Source organism: Megalopta genalis, chromosome 5, assembly GCF_051020955.1.
Source record: "Megalopta genalis isolate 19385.01 chromosome 5, iyMegGena1_principal, whole genome shotgun sequence".
Classification (NCBI taxonomy): Eukaryota; Metazoa; Arthropoda; class Insecta; order Hymenoptera; family Halictidae; genus Megalopta; species Megalopta genalis.
This window is the reverse complement of record NC_135017.1, coordinates 23,460,488-23,483,864: the sequence shown is the minus strand read 5'-3', so window position 1 is coordinate 23,483,864 and position 23,377 is coordinate 23,460,488. Positions and strand designations below refer to the sequence as shown.

The 23,377-nt window shown below is 48.0% G+C and overlaps 1 protein-coding gene and 1 long non-coding RNA gene across 10 annotated transcripts in view; one reads left to right on the top strand and one right to left on the bottom strand.

The window, feature by feature from the left end:
• The window catches only part of LOC143259440 (uncharacterized), a 475,413-nt gene that overhangs the window by 240,153 nt on the left and 211,883 nt on the right, over positions 1–23,377 (top strand). The gene's annotated exons all lie outside the window — the stretch shown is intronic.
• LOC117223930 (uncharacterized) lies at positions 9,136–13,920 on the bottom strand. Its single transcript, XR_013033340.1, has 2 exons — positions 11,325–13,920; positions 9,136–11,224 (listed from the first exon to the last, which is right to left on the bottom strand). It is a non-coding gene; the product is annotated as an uncharacterized LOC117223930 (long non-coding RNA).

Genomic DNA, 23,377 nt, shown 5'->3' with positions numbered 1-23,377 from the left:
GATTTCGAAATTAGGATTTTCCGATTTAATATTATACGTATTTTGCCAGTTTAACAAACATGTTAATCGCAGAACCGAACAGTAAAATTTGCATTAAGTGCTCAAAATTTGCTCGTTCTGCTTCGATATATTTTAGAACCGTTTTTTGGGAAGTATCAATGTGCGAATAATTTTTTTAAAGATAGTTTCAACTGATTCGTCGATTTGAGTGTTCGATGCGAGATCTTCTACCTTCGATAATTGCAACTCGGTCTTTATTGAACATTAATATGCAGAAAAAAAAATGGAAGCGTTTCTCATAAAAAGCCAGAACTGTTTTTCGCACCCTGTATTTTCTGCTAAAGGAACGTCGAAATTCACCTTCAACCGCGATATCGTCAAAAATGCACGTCTCTCTGAGGAACTATTTAAATATGCACGAGTTTTTGCCATTGTCCCGCCAATTTTAGAGAAGTTGAGAAAAGTATGGGGGAATTATGCATAGCGGATGACGAGGCAACGTTCGCGCGCGTGCGTTTGTTAAACAAAATCGCTGGTTCGCCCCGAGCCGGCCGAAATATTCACGAAAATTTCATGGGAAGATGGAAAGCCCGGGGTCGAAAAATTCGCGGGAAACAAACCGAACCAGCGATACGGGAAATATTCATGGGACCGACGGGTACGTCCGGGAAAATCGTGCTCTATCGACATTGGCCACGCACAGGGCACGAATTATTCCGATGCACCGGCACCGAGGGGGCTCCGAATGGCCGATGCATTCGGAGCACATGCGATTCGACGATTCGACGATTCCATGGCGTTTCGTCGGGAAAACATCTGCCCCCTCCGAAATTGTATCTCCGTGTTCGGAATGGCTGCCCGTTGCTGCGCGAGAAGACTCCGGGAAATGGCACCCTTCTGTGCTCGATTCACCGAAATTTTTCGGATTAAAACGTGAAATGCAAATATCTGTCGTTCAGCTTCGACGTTCAAAAACTTTGAATTATTCTCCGTAGTCGATGGATCTTCGATTTCGTGCTTCCAATGGAAATTCCACGTCGATTTTGGCTTCTAGTTTAAAATATCGAGCTTCTTTTAATATAAAACGGGCCAGATGGCCTTTGAATTTTTCTACAAAAATTCAACATTATATATTAATAATAGCGATGATAATAATGATAATAAAAATGGAAATTAAAATAAAATAAGAGATCCGAATTGCAACATTCTACTGGCGAATAAATATCGATCGTTGATTCTAAGCTGTCGGGAATACCGGGACGAGAACGATGCATCTCGATAAGAAAGGCACGCATAAAATGGCCGCCGCAGAAGGGATCCGCGTGCGAGGAGGGGAGTCCGAAGTCGAGTGCAACATTGCGGCTCCGTGAAAATATGGCAGCGGGTGCTCAGTTTTTGTAGTTCGATCGAAGCGTGGCCCAGAAAAAGCGTCGGGCCGCCGGTAACGAGCTTCTTAGTAGCCGGGTGTCTTAATTCTTAAAATACTCCGGGGCCGTTGTTTGCCATACGAAAGCCCGTGAAACACGTAATATACAACTTCCTTAAAAGGCAGTTCGTAATAGGTATTCCGCGAAGTACAACGTCATTATAAATTCACGTTTACCGAGGCTGAGAGCCGGCCTCTCGCCCGCGGAGAGTTCGGGAACACGCATCGGGAACGCGCCGCTTCGCTCCGCTCCGGCACTTTGCACTTCGCGACACTCCCTGCGCCGTTAATTCGTTACTTTACTTTACCCTTTACGGCGGGTAGTCACGATTTCCCTCCGGTAATTTATAATAACCGATATCGCGAACGACCATTCGTATTCGAAAACGAGCGAACGCGCCTCTTATCTTCCCTCTCCCGTCTATATTTTTCGCGTCGCTCGCAAACCAAATTTTTCCGTCGACTTTTGCACGCACCGATACACCGGCGACGCCGCGCGTCGGACGCACCAACACGCACAGATTATTCGGAGGTTGCTACGATTGGCTTTTCCCTGTCAGAGAAAGTCGAGCTTCTCGAACCCCGTTGCGTTGCTTGCGATCACGGTGAGTCTCTCTCTCTCTCTAATTCTTGGACATTTGGCAGAGTGCTCGCTTTTCGAGGCAAAGTACGTATATCGGAGAATAGAAAAAAACTGAGTTTGAAGATTAACGTTTCACCATAGAATTGGAAATCGTCGCTGTCAGCGTGCGATCCCCCATTTCGTAACACAGTGCAGTGCGTTTTCTTGTCTTGTTCAAACACAACGTTTTTCAATCTACTATATAGAATATCATTTGCACGAAAAGTTCTACCTCGATGCTCAAAGTACATTTTCGTGAGCAGAACATAGAATCCCTTCGCCGGCATAATTTGGCGATTCTGCGCAAGAATTTTATGGAAATTTTCACTTCAGAAGTCCGACATTTTCCGCAAACTTCTCGAAATATCCACAATATCTAAGCGTATCCCCGTGCTACCCTCCTCTTCGCACATTCGACTCTGTGAAACAGCGAGAGTTTCTTCGGAGCAACATCGTGCTATGTTAAAGATACGTGACAGTTCATTTACGATTTTCAGAAACCGAAAAAACAATCGACTCTCCGCCGAGACGCGCGTTCTCGACGTTTCCCGAGGAAATTCGACCGACGCGTCGGGCCGGTACCGTCGAAACAACGGCGCAAATGTCACCATAACCAGTCGCAAGAGAATCCGAAGAAGTTTTACGCTGTTTACAGTGCTCGAGCATCGGAACCCCTTTTATTTCTGACCGCGCCGTTCGCAAAGTTAAAGTAATAAATACGTTCGAAACGGGGAAAACGCGCACCGATTCCGAACATCCAACAACGCGGGAATCGCAACGGCGGCATCCCGTTTTTATTTTGGTCCCCGGCGCAGACGAAACACCGAACATAGTTGCTAGAAGTGGCCCCGATAAATATTTGCGGTGCACTAAATCCGATGCACTCGAACAAGAAGCATTTTATCTATGCCCCCGTGTACCGCTCGTGTACGCCAGTTTCGGAGGATAAACAATGCTCGGAGAGGTTTACGGTGTTATGCGCGCTATCGTCGCCGCCTTCGATCCTCTATTATTTCCACAGTCACCGGTCCGGGGCTTCCGCAGCATTCTTCAAACGCTTGGAAGCCATTTTACGGCGCGATAATGCTTTCGCTGCTAATGAAATTTCGTTCTTCTGCCACGGACTGCGGGCGCGCACTATTTTCATCGCCGCGCTGCGGCCGGTCTTCTCCTTTGTCTATCTCTGCTCCCGTAGGAAACTTCAACGATTAACAATAATAAATTCCGAGATACCGTCACGAGCTTATTAACAGGACATTTTCGGTTTCTAATTTGGTGCGAGGTCTTGGCCTCTTGCGCACGACAAATTATCTAGCCATATTTCGAACGCAGTTTATCGTGCCAACCGGAATCTGGAGTTCCTTTTGCGTTTTTGGATGCACTCCAATGATCTCCGTGTCTCCGTTGGACAACCGGAGGATCACAGCAGATATACTTCCTCTGTTTGAAATTATTATTAACTGCATCGACTGTCCAGCGTTGCTTAATTTAGTTAACTTTAATACCCCGTTGCGTACTGCACGCTCACCTCCATTATTCGCTATAGCTATATTTAACCACGACATTAGGTTCTGTTGCCCCATGATCTGTATTTATGCTAATGCGGTCACCGATAAAATCGCTTTTGTCCGCGGCCTATGCCTACTATTGTCGAACGACATTAAACAACACGCCGAGGGCCGCCTTGTAACCTCGTTTACACGAGGTACGCGCGGCGTACGTGCTACGTTGAACTTCTTTCTTTATCCCGTTACTACGATAAATACAAAGAAAACGGAGAAAATATTGCTTTCGTTTCTCAGAAGATCCCGAGGTATGCGATCGATGCCAATAAAATTCTCTCGACAGAGTGTCGCGCCCCGATCGGAGCGATTTTACATGGTTTGCCGGAGACGCGAGAGACAAAGGCGTGCGAACAACGAAACGAAGAAGCAGCCTCGCGTGCAGCATGATCGAAGCGATTGTTATCCCGAAGGGTAGACGTTCCGCCGGCGGAAATTTAAGAAGCCGTCCCCGCCGTAAACTTCGTCTTCCACCTTGACGCGCAGAAAACCCCGAGAGAGAGAGAGAGAGAGAGAGAGAGAGAGACCGTCACCGAGCTCTTCCGGCGTTAACGAAGCAATCGCGAGTTCTATTTTACAAAATGTAAATATTTCTTCTTCTACTTTCGCGGTGCGCGACCGAATTTACGGCCGTACTTCGCGGGCATCGTCGGAACGTCTGAAACTTCGAGACCTTTTTGACGCCGATTTACGCTCGCGCGATCCAGCACGGGCACTCTCGCGAACGAGGCAGGTGGATGCTAACAAGGACCCGCGGCCACCGTTAATTCCCGAATCAATTTCGCCCGGGACGATGCTCGGCCGTTCCGCAACGCGATCGACGGCGATCCACCGGGCGTTTCTTGTCGCAACGTTTGCCCATTGCGACGCGCGTAACCCGACACTGGCACCGTATCGGTGCCCGAAGTGCACTCGAGGTGTTTCGTCGAGGACACCGGAGATCAATACTCCGCGGTAGACGAGGAATTCGCCGGCGGTTAGGTGTTAAACGCGACGGCCTGGCCGCGGTGACACGGTCTCGCGGCGCGTCGGCCTGTAAATTGTCTGAATGAAAACTAGATTTACGCCGCTGCCACGAGGTCCGCGCAATCAAAATAGTTCCTCCACGTTTTATAGTTTCCAGCCTCGGAAGCCGGCTTTCCGAAGAATTATGCTGCGTTCGCCCGCCGCGGCTGTTCCGTCGCGATATTGTTACCGCGTTGGATTCTCTAATTAGCGGCGCTTGGGCTCCGAATGCTCGCTCCTAGAATATCCGCGTATTACGACACTTTTCTCCGGCTATTTCTTGATCATCTACAACACAGGATAAACTAAAGAACGAGACCAGATTGATTGTTCTGTTGGAATAAGCTGGAGTCCTGAGACTTTTTAGATTTAGTCAAATTTGACGCTGGAATTCAGTATCGCGTTCGGTTGCTCGTTGAAGTAGTACGAAATTAATGATTTATCAATGCTTGTTACGACAGAGAAGTGTGGAAATAGATACTGTACTTTTGTTCGTGGAAGTGTGCTAGCCGCAAGAGTTACTAATTAATAGTAATGTCTTGGTTTCCTAGTGTAGTGTCATTGTTTGTGAGACTGTGAAGATTATGAGTGAAGATGGAACGTGTTCCGATGGATTATTTCCCGTTCGATTCATCCCTGATTGATTCTCCGATATCGTGCGAACCGTGATAAAATTCTCTTAGCTATCTCTTCGACATCATCGTTGAAGCAGCTCGTTAGAAAAGTTATTTGCAATCCTGGGTGAAAATGGCCGCGAGATGGACCATCCAAGAGACAAATCAATACTTAGGTATCGTAAAGTGTCTCTAAACATCGACGATCCTGTGATAAATCCTTAACGCCCCTTCCTCGTCGAAAGCAGATCGACCGTGTATACCGGGACTGTTTACGACTGAAAAATTACTCAAACAAATTGCGAAACCGCAAGAACAGGTACAACGCCATCTTCTATGGCATACTATCCTTCCATACTCAACAGCTGCAAAATGCTACACCTTCGTGATTTGGAGCACGCATCGAGCACAACACCTACATACGCTCTGAACAAAAACAAAATAGCACCCACCTCGACGAACACTACTCGTCGAAATAAGAGGCGACCTGGTCGTTCCTCGGCAGCATCGCGGGGTTACATGATAGCGAGACGAGGCGCGGAGATGATAGAAACGATCGCGAGACGATAACCGATGGCGAAGAGGCGTCGGCGGAGCGATCGGATCGCAGCCGGAGGGGGTGAGTTTTCGAGCGTAATCGAGCGGCCGCGTCTTGTTTCGGCGCGGTGCGTGTCCGGGGGATGCAATTAGCCGCGACACGCGGCCCGCATGTAAACGCGGAGCCGTACGTTTCCATTATTCGCCGCACGGAGAGCGGCTCGAGGGTTCGAGAGAGGTCCAGGCAGCAGCCGCAGCAGCAGCAGCCAGTATCCAGCAGCACATAGCATCATGGCCGACGAGGACGGGGCCACCCCACCCCGAGAGCCGGCAATTCTGGACCAGCGATCCCTCCCCGTGCCTCGACCGGGTCCAGAAGGATCAGTCTGGCCTAGCCTAACCCTTGCTTAAGCTCCCTTTCGCGCGCGGCGGCCATATTGGCCCGAGGGTTGGGCCACCAAAAGAGCCGGCGACTCATTGGCCGGGAAAACGGGATCTCCCCACGGTTTAGCTCGCACCTACTCCTCCGTGAACGTCTCTCGCAGTCTCTCCCAAGACCGTAGCTCCTCTCCTTGTCTCTCCTATCTCGGTCTCTGGAACGTCTTCCTCGGTCTCGATCGGAATTCCACGACGACCTCTCCGTTCCTCTCCGATGGGAGACCGGTCTCGCTCGCTCCGGGGGCTCGTTGAACTTTGCCGACTCGCTTTTCCAGCTCCCTTCCCGAAATTTCAGGGCTGCCGCGAGCTGCGGTTACCTTCTTCGCCCGGGGAAAACTTTTTTCAACCCTTCTGCAGTTTTCTTTTTTTTCGCCGGCTCTCGTCCCTCGAGCCACCCCCGCTGGCCGTTCCGGTGGTTCGTTCCCCTGAGCATTCGCCAGCTTCCAAACTCGTTTCTACTGCCCCCCCCTCTCTCTCTCTCTCTCTCTCACTCGGTTCTTCCCGGTTTTATCGTCCCTCCCTTGGACTCTCGTCATCGACGTTCTCCCGAGGACGGGTGAATTTTTCAAACTTTCCCTCCGAACTTCAACCACCTCGCCGGGCTAAACTACCTTCGTGAGGAAAAGCGGAAGGTGTAGGTTCGTTTTCTCGCACGGGAGAAAAAGATCGGGCTTTTGGGAATGCGTTAGTCGAGGCCGTGTCACCGTGCAGACGGATCGAGAGAGTTCAATGATCCGAGCGTGCATCGTCGTCCATGACGCAAGGTCTGCATACGCGATGACGAACGCAAGACGTAACCGTGTTTACCCGGCTTCCTTATCGCGGCCAGACGACACCGTCGGGAACTATCAGACGCCTCTCCTCGGGGCACAATGACTGCGCTCTGCCTGATTCCTCGGGCTAGTTTGCCGCCATGTTCTGCGGCTACCGCGAAAACTCGCGTTTTAGGGATTCGTGCCGCATTTACATTGAAACTTGCACCGCATTGTCCCCTCTGCGCCAGGATTTCGTACGTTTTGATAAGACCTTCGTGTGCTCGTTCTGATTTGAGGTCAACAGATTTTTGGTGGGGGGAGGGGGCACATTTTTCGTTGATCGTGGCAGAGAAGTTGTTTTATGCTATGATCGTTTAGGAACGTAGTTGTGATGTTAAATGATTTTATAAACAATTACTGAGCCTTAGAAATAACTGAGCCTTTAGAAATTTTCGTTAGAGGAGACGAGAGATTTTCGTTAAAAAATCGTCAACCCTTCTTAATTAAGTGGTTCGTATCCAATGAGTGATGGAAATTAAATTCGAAGTGGAAATATCGTTTAACCTTTAAAGGACCGGGAAGACAATGCATTGGCTACAGCCATGGCAATAAGTTTGTGAAATCAGTAGCTCACATATACATATAATAATCTTTAGAATGAATTTTCAGGAATACTGACTCATATATAAAAATTCGTCGGATTAGGGAATAATTTTTTAATAGCGAAAGAATTCAGAAACGCGAACATTGAAAATGCCTTCGTGTTTTTTCTCTGGAATTTTTTTGTCGCGTCTAGTGATTAACTCTGGACAGCCGACCCCAAATAAAAATCTTCCGACTCTCAATAAAGAAGTACACGAAAGAATAGAATCTCAGGTATACACCTCCCCGAAATAAAGCAATAACGGTGCGCAGTAAAATCGCAACCCCTTCGAAAACAATCGTAAAAATCCATCCCGAGTGGATGGATGCACTTGACCATCTACAGCTTGTTGACGCCAAAAGGATGAAAAAGTCGTAGCTCGGTACATCCGAACAGAGGTACGGTTTATAATCCTCGACTTCCGGCACGATAATTACCAGCAATACTACTTACAAAACCTGACAGCAGGTAAACACTCCGGGTACACGAGGCTCCGATGGAATCCCTTTATGGGACGCCGTAAAATGATTAACTTCCCCGTCAACTTCCTGCACACTGCCGAACGATCCCTCTGCCTCCCGCGGAAGGTGAGAAAAAAAATCGATGGTGACAAGGCAGTTCTCACCGGATCGCGAGTCGAACCAAAACTGACAAGAGCACCGTCCGGCTCGTCTTCCGGAAACGAAAGTGAAATCCTTTCGTCCCTGCTATTATCCCGGCAGCAACCCTTTCCTCGCTTTCGAATTTTTTAGCATTTTTATTGCCGAGAAGGAGCCCGCTTTCACCAACCCTTTAACTCGGCCACGGTAGTCCTTCTGGCAACCCTTTTTACGACTGCCCTAAAAGAGAAAGTTCGGGCTTCCATCGACTCGCCGTGTGGAAAGAGTTGAGCGAGCTCGGCAGGGTGGGGTGCGGTGGGGGGGTTGACTTAGGCCTTGTTTGTCTCGGTCGAGGTTTATTGGCAAACTTGGTACGCGCCGCTCGTAAACGATTTTATTTCGTGTTTCGCATACGACTGCCGACCCGTTTCGCGCGGACCTCTCGACGCGCTCCGAATCTTTCGATTCAGCGGGATCATTGGCCCTCGACCGACTTCTATTCCCTTTGACACCGTCCGCGGCCATTCGCGCCAAATGCCCAAGCCGTCGAGACGAATCACGGCTACTTCTACCGCCGCGATGGGTGTCGAGGTGATGCCGGTTTCTAGGTTAGATCCTGACGAAAGTGACACGTTCGTTCGCTTGGTAGCTTAGTTTCGATTGGGATCGTGGTTACAGGTTGACGATTAGGGATGCTACCCCCGGAAGATGATCGTTCTACCGACAATTATAATTCAGAATGAAAATTTACTCTTTACTACTACTAGTCATGCTATTATGTTATTTATCTGTAACTCTGACAATTTAGAATTAGGGTCTTTTGTATTTTTCACGAAGTGTGGTCTTTAATGACAGTGATTTGAGTCGATAATGTCTTTGAGATTGGTAGGACTATCTGATTTCTGACGGAAGGAGTTATTGATTCGCATGAGACTGTTTGTAGATTGTGCATTTATTTGTAACACGATTGTAATTTATGTACGGTCGCATTGCTTTATCCTGGTAACAATCGACGAACTCGAATTAACAATCAGCCTTGATTCTTCTATGAAATTAGAATCAAGTTTAATAACTGTTACAGTATTTTGATCGCATTGTCTAAGATACAAATGATTTGTTGCTATAAATTCCAGTGGTGTAAGTTCGAAGGTTTGTAAATCCTAAGATGTTTCTACCTGGTACGATAACGCAAAATAAGTTAAAGGCTCGGGGGATCAATGAATACAATAGCAGGTGTCGTTCGAAGACTCGACGAAAATACATTGCACGCTTTAAAAGTTAAATTCGAGCTTCTTTAATTAAAAGGATTGACCTCCGCGATCGTTAAAAATCGAAAAAGTATTTAAAGAATCCTACAGAACTCGCGAGGGGTTGAATCTTAATTGATTGTATCGTTGTAAGTAGATCGAATGACAGTGACAGTGATACGAACGTGTAGAGCTCGTTGCGATTATCGTTTATTTCTGCGTCTAGTTACATGAATCGAGGTACACGATCACTTAATAAACTAAGAATTATCAGGAAAGCTCCGCATGTCGTTAAAAATAACAAACGCTCGGTTTATAGAAACAATTTACGGAAACAATCGCATTTTTGTTATTTGCAGCGAGTCTGATTTGAAAAATGCGAACCTAAATCCAAGAAATTGTTAAAGTTTGCTTTATATTACATCGTTAATGTATAATCTGTGATAAGCCTTGATTGTAATAGCATCGATATCTTCTACAATGACGCGTCTGGTATTTAATTTCAAATTCCAGTTCTAATTTCCAATAACAATTATCAGAAGACCAAGCAGAGAGTTAGATTAACGTTTAATCTTCCAATCATAGATCTACTTTAATCGCTGCCAGTAGCGTGGAATAAATTGAAATAAAATCTACAAACAATTATACAAATGTATGAAATCCATTTTAATTGTTTCCAATTTTCAAATCTCCGACGATTTTTAGTTCAAATATCTGGACGATCTGAATTTCAATACTCAAAACGGTATATAGCAAAGAAATCAAACGAGATCGAAGCAGAAAATTCTTAAAAACTATAGATATACCCCCATAATCGTTGCCTACTTCGTTTAAATAAATATCACGTCTAATAAAAAGGCATCTACCATTTACGAGCGTCACGTCGACTCCCAAAACAAAATTGTAATCGCGCAATCAACGTGTGGCAACCTACCGAAAGACAATCACTATAACTTGGCATTGCATGTTAATCCGTTTATTGACAACAAACACAGTCCAATCGAATGGAATCCGCGCAACAATCTCCAAGTACACACATCGGGTTACAAATCAATCGCCGCACAATTCTATTTCTACTCGCTTCTCTCATCCAAGGATCCTAAACAAGCGACTAGATAGACTCGCTTCGATTCTACGAACAAGTATCAACAATTCCAAAACATCGATCGATCTCATGTTTAACATTATCTCGAAACTCCGCACACTTGTACCATTTGTTCTCGACCCTTAATCTACCTTAAACCCTAATTATCATTCTCCATCGCTTCGACCACACGACATCAACACGTTCCGCGGATACAGCACGCATCAACCGTCTACAATGAACAATCTCATAACGTCGAACAAGTTCCTGAACTGTCTCCGAACACTTGGCTCAAGGCCGTCGAACAATGTGTCGGCGAAACGCGGTCGTAGCTAACGAACGGCGATCCTCTTAATCTAAATCTAGGATTATCGAAGTGAACCGGAAGAGCGTCGGCGATGGCAGCCAGCGTAGATCGGTGCAGCCTCCTGTTACGTATACTGAAGGTATACCGGACAGGAATACACTCAGGATACATTCAGTATACGTACAGGGGGTTTCACATTCCTCGTCGAGACGCAGCATCATCTTGGACGTCAAGGACATCCGGGAAAACGTCGGAACTTCGCACATCCCGGCGTAATCCTTGCAGCTGTCAGCAAGTTCGGATACGTTTATCGAAGAGGAGCAACAAGGTCGCAGTCTTCGGGATCCCTGTTCGTCAACCCCGAAGAAATCGCCTGGACCTGGAACTACGAGAAGCAGAGTCAGAAGATGCCGAGGACACTTGACAACAAAATATTTGTTCGAAAATGTAGAAGAGAGCGTTTCGAAGGCCTTTCGATAATGTACCAGGTGCAGCGACGAAGACAAAAGCTCCGGTCGAAGATCCCGCAGCACTTGAAGGCCCGACGTGTCGGCGCGTCGGTCCGGTTGCCTACTGCTTGGGCACCGGATGGAGACGTCCCAGCGCAGTTTCACGTGTCCTGTCGGTCGATAGTCCTCCCAGGATCCATGTCGTCCTGTACAGTGCAACACAGAGCAGTGAAACCCGGCAAACTCAGCCTGGAGAACGAGATACTGACCTGGAACGAGTGGCCCGACCGCTGGCACGACGGCATCCTGAGGAATCCCGGCGAATCCCAGCGGTGTATGGTCCAAGGTTGGGTCACTGGTAGTATCACACTGTCATTGCGACTGTCACGGCGGCGAGGGTGTCACAATCCTGGTATCAGGAGCCACAATGGTGGTATCTCGGCAGGATGACAGCTCGGCTCGGTCTACGTGCTGCGAGTGACGTTCGAGAGCGTAGACGCAGCCGACTGCAGTCGGCTCGTGGCCGATGCGGAAGAGAGAGAGAGAGAGAGAGAGAGAGAGAGAGAGAGAGAGAAAGAGAGAGAGCGAGCGAGTAAGAGAGATGGCGCACAGGCGGAGCGAGAGAGAGAGAGAGAAAGAGAAAGAGAGGGACACACGCAGAGTGTCGAGAAGAATGCAGAAACAGAGAGGTGTCCGCTCGGTTCCGCTAGGGGTCTAGCCAGGGAAAAGCGGGCCGACGCGGGCCGGAGCGAGTCGAGGCGAGGTGGCAGCGAGTGGCAACGAGTGTCAGCCAGTGGCAGCGAGCGGAGGCGAGTCGGAGTCAATGGCGATGATAGGAGGAACAGGCGGAAGACCGTGGTGTACGCGGATCCTTCGGAGGACGAGCGCGGAGTGCCGGCGGAAAGCTCGTCGTCGGAGAAACCGGTCAGTTTGGAGACAACCGTGGCGCGTCTGACGGACGACTGTCGGGCGTCTGGCGGCGTCGCGACGCTCCGAGGGGAGCGCGTCACTCGCGTCAAGCGCGATAACGAAAGTTCTCTCCCTTGCTCGGCTCGGCTCGGCTCGGCTGGCTCCTGAGCTTGCTCCCCTTTTTCCCACCTCCCCGCTCCTCTCCTCCCTCTCACTCCTCCCTCTCTCCTCCGGGCGTCCTCTCCTCGGTGGCGAAGAGAGAGCTCTTCCTCCGGCGGTTACTCGCGGACACCGCCAAACAAGAACAAGAAGAAGAGGGATCCTTCCGGTGGTGTGTCGCTCACGAAGAGAATGCCGCGACAGAGAAAACCGAGGCTTCGGACCGGACGACCTCGCGACGCCGACGCCATGCGGCGTCGCTCTGCGCCCGGCTGCGCCTAGGGACGCTGCCTCCGCTTCTGCCTCTGTGTACGCCTGCGTCTATGTGCATGGGTCTTCTACCACCGACGCGTGCACCTACTACTCGCCGGGTGCACGAGGGGTATATAAAGTCGGGGTGGATGTAGTGGATGTAGTGGATGTAGTGAATATAGTGGATGTAGGGACCGGGAGGGGCGGCTCCTGATAACGCGCAGGGTCGACCAACCCCTCTCCTCGTCCCTCTCACTCGCTCTCTTTCTCGCTCACTCTCTTCTCTCGCTCCCGGCGTCTCTTCCCCTCTCGAATTTCTCTTTGTCTTTCTTTGCGCTTTTTCTCCTCTTCCTGCCTATCAGGGACAACCAATCTCCTTCTCCGTCTCTCTCTCTCTTTCTCTCTCCCTCTATTCTCTCTTCGCTGTTCCCCCTCTTCCCTCCTGCTCAGGGTCGACCAACCCCTCTCTCCGTGCATCTTCCTCCCACACCCGACCAGTCTCGCTCGCTTATCGCGTCCTCCTCCCTCTCGGCGGACTCGCTTTGTCTTCCCGAACGGAATCGAATAACACCTATCCGCCCGTCCCCCGCGCCGCTTGGCCCTCGCTTGACCCGGCAGGGTCAACCAACCCCTCTCCATTGTTCGTCCTCCTCTACGCACCGCTGTCTTCTCTCTTTCTCCCTTTCTCTCGCCCTCCCTCGCGCCTCTCCGTCCCGCCGCCGCTCGCCTCCTCCGTTTTTCGCTTCCATTCTATTCCGTCTCGCTCGCTCCGGCGTCGATTTGATTTCACCGCGTCCCTGTGTGCGAGATATCGCCTCGATATCTCCCCACCAAGCCGCGGCCGCAGTATAGACCGAGCTTTATGCCACCCCTGGGCAGAGCGTAACGTAGCCTGGCGCCACCAGCCGGCGTCCATAGAGAAACACCTCGGTGTCCCGGATCGTCCGCGATTTTATTGGGCCGAGTCTCACGAAAAACATCCCCGCGAACCACCCTTCTTCCGCTTCCGCCGGCTCGTTCGTCACCGACCCTCTCTCGGCACACGCTCGCTTCCGCCTGCTCGTCCGGCTGTCCTCTGACCGATGCGACACGCGATGTCCGCACCATGCCAATGGCCGCCGCGGCTTTGATCCTCGGTCTTTTCATCTGTGAACAGAAAGAGTTTGTCGATTAGCTGGCAATTGGTGGGCTCGTTGACGCATCTGCGGGACCGTCACGAAAACTGATTGGAATTTGTTCTCGGTTCCGTGGATGCCCTCGGATGTCGACTCTTTGAACAAGGGATTCGAATGGCTTGCCACAGGTGGTGTGCTTTAAGGTTGTTTGGGATTCGAAACTGTCTAGCGATTGATTCTGATCGTTCTTTTATGCAGCTGCGCTTTGGCCCGTTAGATTTGATGGGATTTCAGATCGTTGCGAGTTGGAATGCTGGTAATGGTGCTTTTGGATGGAGTTTGGAAGCTAGTTTTTGATTGATAGAATACTTTAATGTTTCCGAGCATTCTAAACTATTATTGTCGGTTCATTCAGCTGTGGCGATGACACAATTGCAAGAAAAATTACGAAGAAGGAACAGATTTAATACGCCTGCTTTTATCCGATTCATTGATTTCGATTTTTTATTCACTGCTTGCACGTCAATAATAACGATAATAGTTGTTATGTGAGATTTAACAGTTGTAATAATAAAGGGTTTACACTGGAAACTATTGTTAGAGCTGTTTAGGATTGATTCACTCTACACTAAATTGCTTTAGTTTCTTTATTAAATGCTTTACAAATATATGTCAGTCCCTGGAATTTTGAACAACGAATTCACTCTGTACGTAATCTAGTTCATCGATCCATCGATCTTTCTTCCCGAATTTTCAACAATTTACTGGACAAAACTGTTACACTTTTCTCGATCGAATGCTCTGAAACTCTGAAGAATCAGCGCACGCAAGAGTTGATCCTCGCTGATTCATCCATTTCGAAATGGACGAAACGATCGCCTTGGCACCTACTGCGTAACGCGTAACCCAAGAAATTACGCAAACCATGTATGCATTTATCTGCACGATGATGACGACTCGCAGACCATGAATGAACTCTTGGAGCACGCGTTGCTGCATTCCAGGGAGGCTGCTCGAGCCCAGATCCGTCTTGTTTCGAATTCCCGGCGCACCGCAGCGAATCGTAATCGGCTCTGCACGGTTCGAAACAGCCGAAAGTTTGCTAACCGAACAGAATAGCCTAGAATTGGTATCAAAGTCGCCTCGGAGAGCTGTCGGGCATGGAACGTTCCGAACGAAAGCGAATCCGCCGGTTGCGAGAGCCGTCGGTATCCAAACAATTCGCAGCCGCGGCGAAATGGCAGGTATTAAAGCACTCGCCAGGTATATGGCCGGCATCTAGGCAGAGCGAGGGGAAATAATTCGGTGGGTTTTTGAAGAAGAAACGGCGGCCGCCGTCTGGATAGCGTTAGAAATTTATTGGTTACGGTGGAATTTAGATGAAAAAGGGATTCGGCTCGGTGCTGGGAGCCGCGCTGACAAACGAGGGGCCGTTACACCGCGGATAAAATTCCACGAGATTAGAGTGCCTGTTAGCCGCGCGAGTTATCCGGAACATCTCCCGTAATTATAGCAGGCATCCCGTGTTCGAATCGGAAAAGGCCTTCGCCGCGGTAATTCCGTGCTTTCATCCCCGGTTCCGAAGCTGCGAAACAACGCCGCGCATCGGAAGCCGACTGCCGAACTTACGGCAAGCAAATCCGACGGATCCGGCGAGCTTCTAGACAACCCAGAGGAGCGCCGGTTCGATCCTTTGCGGGGGAGGGGGCGGGTGCGGATAGGGAAAGGGAGAGAGGAGAGAGACCATCGCGCCCTATCTACCCCATTAAACTCCGAATTTGTTCGAGTTGGATTATCGAACTTGGTCCAGGTTTCCTTGTTAGCTGCTGCCATCTGTGGCGTGTGCACCACACCATTCGTTCGCCTACTCGCGAGCCTTTCGCGAGTTGCATGTATATTTAGCGACCTGCGGCACCGGAGAAGGCAATCTCGCCGCAAAATCGCGTCCGCGCGCGCTCGCGATCCGCTGTCGAAATGTTCGACGAAAACGCGAACGGGATGCTCCGCGGAACAACCGAATCGTTTCCGGTCCGTGTTCGACCGGTTCGAAAAATTTGGCGACCCTCGGCGTGCTTTATGGGGGGGGGGGGAGGCTAAAAAAGGACGATGCAGCGTCCGCCGGCAATTATTCGCAGGTACGGGGTACCTGGGACGAGCCGCGGGACAAGGGAAAGACGGCAGCCTTGGGTGCTGTTGTCTCGAAAAACCATCCTTTCGTTGGATCACGGCCAGGTAGTTGCGCGGGAAGAATGCTCGTACACGGCGCAAGTTGATTTTCCGAGGGCCGCAAGGTGCTCCTCCGCGACGGGGACACCGTTTTATTGCCGGTTTACTAGCTGCGTCGGAAAACGGCGAATTCCGGAAACGGCTGACTGCGTGTTTCGAAACAGATACACCGCCGGGGACATTCGAATAAATTGGATGGCTCGAAATTTTATCTTGATCTCCGCCCGTTTCGGACCCGTTAGTGTCTAAGGAGCCCGGGACCCGCGCGCGCAAGCCCGTCGTCTACGCTCGGATTAGGGTAATTTCTGTCGCCGTAACTAGACTGCCGATCTTTCCGCGATTTTCCCGGGACGCGGATTAGTACTTTCGCTATCAGCGCGGAAGTCCCCAATTGTTCTCTGCGAAAATCAGGTAAACTGATTCCCGCTGATGCGCATTTTTCTAGACGTTGCTCCGAAATTTATTATGAAGCATTCGTTGTAGCTAGTTCAACGATGCTTCGTGCTTCTTGCAAGCACCGCCTAAGTTCACTCTTTTCGGACGTTACCGCATCGATTTGTATTTTTGCAATATGCACAGAAAAATCCGTAGCCCTTACGCTCTCGAAGCTAGTTTAACTATAAAATCAAGACATTTATTCTATACTACAATATTATGCCGATTTCCTACGATTATTCTCATTTTATACGTATGTGAGAAAATAATTTTATTGCATATATGTTTCAGCAACGTAAAAATTCTTTTGGAAAATGGTGTAATAATTTTTAATGGTGTCTGAAAGTCGCCATTCGTGTACGAAGCGTTAAACTCTACGATCTCGAGGGTTCAAAAATTATTTACACGCTTCAACTACTTGCGCAAGATTTACTTGTACCTTTTTGTGCAGTAAAAGCTTCTTCATTTTATTTTCTACGTAAACAATAACTCCGATCCATAAGTTGGATAAAGCTTTTATCCAAGAAAATATAAAAACTCTGTAAAACTTGGTTTTTGCACTTTTGTTCGTACATTTGCTTCTATGTTGAACGGACAGAACAAATGCAGAAAAATCAGCAGCCATCAATTGGCAAAGAAACAGTGGATGTCTTCAGGTGGCCACGATTCTCTAGAGCAGCAGAAAAATCGTCTAGCATCTTGGATAGCCTGGAATTATTCTAAGCCCATCGAGCCTATTAATTCAGCCAGCAAATCTCCAAGTTACCTTGACTCCCCGGATAGACGAAGGCGCATAAATCTCCATAAAAATTCTGCGAGCGACGTGATGGGAGTGCAGACGAGGTCGAAGCCTCGCGAGTTCGTCCACCCACACCCCAGAGGTCCCGGGCCGCGAATCCATCATCGAATTTACTGTCAGCCGAATAAATCTTCTCGGAAGGAAAGTATCGGACGCGAGTGGTATCCCGTAACGACGGGGAGAGTCGGTGGTTGTCCGTGGGGATAATAAGGGAACGTGTATGCTTTGCGAAGGCAACCGATGCTTCCCAGGGATCGTTGCTCCTCGCACAGCGGTCATTATTATAATTACCGAAAGCCGTTCGGTGCATATCTCGCGTACAAGCCATCGGCCATTACTCGAACGCGGCGTTTAGCCGTGGCGCGGCCGTTTTGCTCCGTTTTCCTTGTTTTTTTTTTATTCCGGTGCTCTCTCTCTCTCTTTCGCTCTCTCTCGCTCGCTCTATCTCTTTGTCTCTCTTTTTCTTTCGTGGGGGTGCGGCCTACTCTCCACTTTTCTTTCCCTTCTCGAGTTTTACGACGGTTTACCGAGCGATGCGTGGCAAGTTATTGCCACCGATTTTAACGTAGCCGGGTCGCTTATGACTACATCGGGTCCCAAGGGGATAGGCAGGCTTCTCTAGCCCGATGGTGCCCCATGGGACCTACATGGGCCAAATGGGGCAGCCACAGGGCTAGCCGAAAGAGCAAGGTGCAGGAACGATTGCAGCCTTTGGCGCCTGATTCGAGATAAACTGATCCAATATGTCGCGTGTTTCGCCATCTTAATTCGTACGGAATACTATCGATTTTTATAGATGCATATTATTTTGACCAAAAAGATACTAATATTTTGGACATGATGCGTGAAATAATTCTGGTTGGCTCCGACATCTTGAAATGCAAGAAAAAGGGACGATATTTTGCATTCTAGGGCGAAGTTGGGCAATAAGTGATCCGATTAATGATCAACGATTATAACTCGATAGTTATTATAAATTATTATAAATTATTTATAGTAACCAACCAGTTACAATCGTTAATTATTAATCAGATCAGTTTTTGCCCAACTATGCCGTAGGGTAACCCCAATTTCAATGGCTTTGGTTTGTTTTCAGGCATAGTTATTTTTATATTTACCGAATAAGACGTATTACATTCTTTTTTATTCTTTTATTTTGTTTAGCTTCGAATCAACAAATTCTCCGCTAACCCAGATACACGATAAACGTACGGCTAGCGTACCACAAAGCACGGTGGTTCACGAATCAGTCGGGCGTTCTACAATAGTCCACAATTTAGATAGCATGTAAACTATGTTGTTTTGATTCGCGATACACGTATTCAATTTTGCCCAAGTTTTATTAGGACACCTCGGGCTGTTTTCCCGAAATTGCCTTGCGTTTTCACGCACTGGCTCGTAAAACCGGAGCCGATCGAATAAATTACCCAGCCTATGTGGATTTCCAGTCAGAGAATCACAGCCGAGGTGTCGCCGTAAAGTCGCCTAATTACGCGACGACGATAAACGTCGTGCCCATCCGATGTCCCATGGATACGTTTTCTATGAATAGTCCTGACTCCGTGTACGGGGGAATCGCGCCGCGTGTTGCACCCGGTGCAATGGGTGCACGTTTTTCCCAGGCTACCCTCGACGGACCCAGAAAATTGTCTCTTGACCCGACAAACCTGATTCGCGGAAAATAATGTCAAAAAACCGCGGAGCCCTCGTAAAAACGAGAGGAAACGGTCCACGCGAAATTTCGCGGAACTCTTCCCGTGAGAACAAGTTTTAATTCGCTGTAGGCTGCCGATGGGTTTATCTCCGACTCGCTGCTCTTTATCTTTATCGCGCTCGGATAATTAACCGGACAAGTGTATCCAGGAAACAGGTGCGCGAGAAAAGCGGCGGATCGGAAATGATTTAGGTCGTCGCGCGGAACGCAGAAGCGCGTCGATTTATTATTTAGCAACCGGGGCGACCGAGAAAATGATTCTTCGGAGTCGGCCGCGGATCGACGCGAGCCGACGTTTTCACGGAGCACGGACGGCTTTTCCGCGCGCGTTATCGATAAATTTATCACGAATATTCGGCGAGCGCGCGCGAGAAAATCGCGGTGAAAAACGGCGGGAACTGGTTTCGCTTACGAGTCACCGGCTGAATTACCGGCGCATCCGGGTGACGCCGGATTTTTACGGTATTACGTTTCCCGCGCTAACTCTTTATGTAAATTAGTTTATAACGAGCCATCGCGGCGATAAGCGTCCACCGAGTCGATTCCCGTGAAACAATAAGGGGAACGCGTGCTACCCCGTGGTCCGCGCTCTTCGCGGATTTATTAACGCCCGTTTATCATTCATTGCGCGATTAGCATTCATAGTGACCGAGTTACGTCGAACGTAAATTCCCCAATCCGTTCCGCGTCGGAGACTAATAGACGTGAAATTCTTCTTCCGGTTGCCGTTCATAGTGATTCGCTCGGCGATTTTTCCCCCGCCTCATTTCTTGCTCTTCCGTGAAACTGTAATCGAGGATTTACGTGTTCGCAGGTTGTGAAAACGTGACTTCAGTCGCCTGGTCAGATCAGCCCCGGAGAATTTAAAACTGTTGTTGTTAATAACGTTGCTATAAAGAATTGAAAAATGTTATTAATAAGTTTGTTATTCTTAGAATACCAACGTAGGTCTGTCATTAAGATAGAAACGATGAAACACCTGTAGATAAATAATGTTCAAGATATATTTCTGCGGCTGCAAGGAAACACCCTACAAGTCAACCCTAAAAATTCTCCAGACATTAAATTAACTATTTTGTATGCTAAAAAATCCTGGTATCATTCAATTCGTCCATTACGATGAAAATGACTTTTCAAAACCAAGTTTAACCCTTTGGTTCGTTGACTATTCCGTTGCGTCGAGAAATAAACACTGTCGAAGTTCTTGTTCATGCAGCCATCGTTCAAACACCTTCGCAGTACATTTCTTTAACGGTACAGGTTTCGAGAATTTTTACTCGAACCCGGCACGTTTTCAACGCTGTCTATTTGCATATAGAAAATTGTACGAATGGCTCGTGTTTTACGTTTCCTAAATGAAGGAAGAAAGCAATCGATGATTGTACTCGCCGAGCGTATGCTGAAGCCAGCCGTATATTCGAATGCGACTGTCAACGGCGTTTATAAAAGTAAATGAAAGTGAATGATCGAGAATGTTGTGCAAAGCGAGCACGGAATAATTTCGAAAGGAAAATGGAGGAGGGTTGATAGAATTTCGGCAGCCCGAAAACACCGTCCCCGACCTTCGGCAACGGCGTCGCTCGGACCGAAACCGCTGTCGCTCCGATTCGGTTTCCGTCGGAATCGATACTCCCTCGCACAATACGTTCGCACTCGTTCCACGAAAACTCGGGGACTCTCTCGATTCCCTCTCGTTTCCCTCGAACAATCTCATCGATTAAGTTTCCACGACTATTCAATTAGACGGAGCGAGCCAGTAAATTTCGAATCGATGGTGAACTCGAGTAGTCCGCCTTTCTCTTTCTATCTCTCCGTTTCTCTCTCTCTCATTCTCTCTCTCTCACTCACTCTGCCTCTCTCTTTATCTCTCTCTCTCTCACTCACTCACTCTGCCTCTCTCTTTATCTCTCTCTCTCTCACTCTGCCTCTCTCTTTATCTCTCTCTTTCTCTCTCTCTCTCTCACTCACTCTGCCTCTCTCTTTATCTCTCTCTCTCTCTCTCACTCTGCCTCTCTCTTTCTCTCTCTCTTTCTCTCTCTCTCTCACTCACTCTGCCTCTCTCTTTATCTCTCTCTCTCTCTCTCTCACTCACTCTGCCTCTCTCTTTATCTCTCTTTCTCTCTCTCTCTCTCATCTCCATGTCTCGCTCTCCCCCTCTCGGCCCCCCTTTCTTGCCCGGTCGACGAGCTTTATTGCGCAATTACCGGCGCAATTTTGGCCGCGATTTGCGCGGCTATGCATCTGTCCACTTTTATGCCCGCCGATTGGCCGGCGACCATTATCGAATGGCGGCGGTCCCGGCTTCAACCCGTTGTTACCGGCAGCCATTGTCTCTCGAACGATACCGGAGCTTTAAGACACCTTTCACGTCCCTGAAGGATGCGGACGTGTTTGTTTTTCTGCTGTTCCGATTATGGGAACGCGCGACGATGTTCCAGCGCGGCTGCTCGCGGCTTATGGGCCTTTTAAATCGAAGACGTCGCTGCGTCTACGGCGAAAGTGGGTTAAATATTAACGCACTGCGGTTAGAAAGTGGACAACGGTCACGGACAATGTTCACTTCCAATGAAGCCTTGAATCGAAGATACATATAGGGACAAGTGGAAAAGTCTGTGCGTCAGTCAGGTTAGGCAGAAACTTGTCTGGAAATAGGGCATTCGTTCAGAGTTGTCGAATTCGATGTTTCTAAAATTCATTTTTATTCCGATATATTCGAAAGGACTGGGACGTTTGCACGAATTCGTTCGGCTGATTTTTCGCACTTGTGTTAAAGAACGCTAGATAACCGGTTCTAGTTCTGCTTACTTAGTTGAGTCGGTTGCAATCATGGTGACGTAAGTCGCATTTTCCTCACCGTGGTAAACAAAGAGCGTTGTCGTGTACTGACACGTGTATTGTTCAAAAGATCCAATTAGATCAATCGATTGATCGTTAAGATAATTTCGAGTTGACTTAATTTATATAAACTTTACAATTTGTAGATTACATTTTACGAAGTACCTAAGTGAAAATTTTCGATAATGACGCCCACGCCATTAGGATTCTAAAGCAGTGAATTAGTTCGAGAAACGATTTCCGACGAAGTCGATTTTATATTTTAATCAAGCGTTTCTCGCCTAGGCTAACGAGCTTTATCTACCCTAAAGGGATTGAATTCTTGTTTCCAGCTGTACGAACGCTTTACTGCCATTCCCTTAGTCTCCTCCCTTTAGAGCTCTCCCTTTAGAGTCCTCGAACGTCGCGTGTTCTTGACCAATTGCGAGGACGGTCCCACCAGAAAGGCTATTCGTGAAGTTCATATCGGGTTACCTCGTTGGTCTACTCCCTTTCACATTGTCCCTGTTCCGCCACTATCTCGTTGATCACTATATTGTCCGATGGTTTTTCCCCTTTCCCCGAGAATCTATTTCCCTCTCTTTCTCCCTCTCTCTCATCCCTCTCTCTCTCTCTTTCTTTCTCTCTCTCCAGCTTCTTGATAGACCGAAACGTCGATCCAACCGCGCCAGGATTTTCTCTGTTTTATCTTTTCGTAGTTCGAACGGAGACTCGTGGGATTCGTGTCAGGTTTCAATCTATCCCCGTGAAAAGTGTCACATTGCGTCACCAGAATACGTGACTCCGCGATCTCGCTGCATGGTCGAGGGAAACTTTAAAAGTAACCTAGAAATACCTACGGATATTATTTCCGGACCAAAAGCTCTCGCTCATCCATTCCCGAAACGACTATTTTATTCTTCAATGAGGGTTTTCGATTTTTCTAACGTTATTTTCCCATTTATTGAGACTCCGTTCTGCGTAGTATGAATTAGAGTGTTTTGGGAATGCGTTAAATCGTTCGGAGAATTTTAGCGGCATCGATCGTTCTACTTTGTCGCAATTGTTATGTTAATGTGAAATTGATATCAGCAGTTACAACCACTACCGACCAGGCTATGAGCTCTATCAAGCTTTTTTGTACTCTATTAATTTATTTTCATTGCGTTAATTTATTATTTCTATGCGCTGTTACTCCATTAACCAAAGCATGTTATCCGACCTGCAAATATTTCCATTTTACAAAATTCATTGAAACTTTTATATATAAAATTGAATCTGTTGGCAGGTATAATATTTACTCTTTTAACAATTTTTTAAAAATACAAACAAGCTTGAATACTGTCAAAATTATTTTGAAACATGGTACAGCAATTTTTAGTGGCACTTCAAATACCAGAAATAGAAACAAACATCGCACGTTCACCGCCAATGCAATAAAATTCTGACGCCTCAGAAGAAGAATTCAAAGAGCAAATCAGACCTGCAGGAGGGCGAATATGATCTACGAAAAGGCAAATTCAGAAAAACAGGGCAAACCCCTAAATTCCAATTTCGAAATCTAAACAAACCGATACCAATTCAAAACTCCACATTTACTACATTTTCTTCAAAGTCCCTAACACGATGCTCTCGCACAATTTCCCCACACGATCCAAAAATTGTC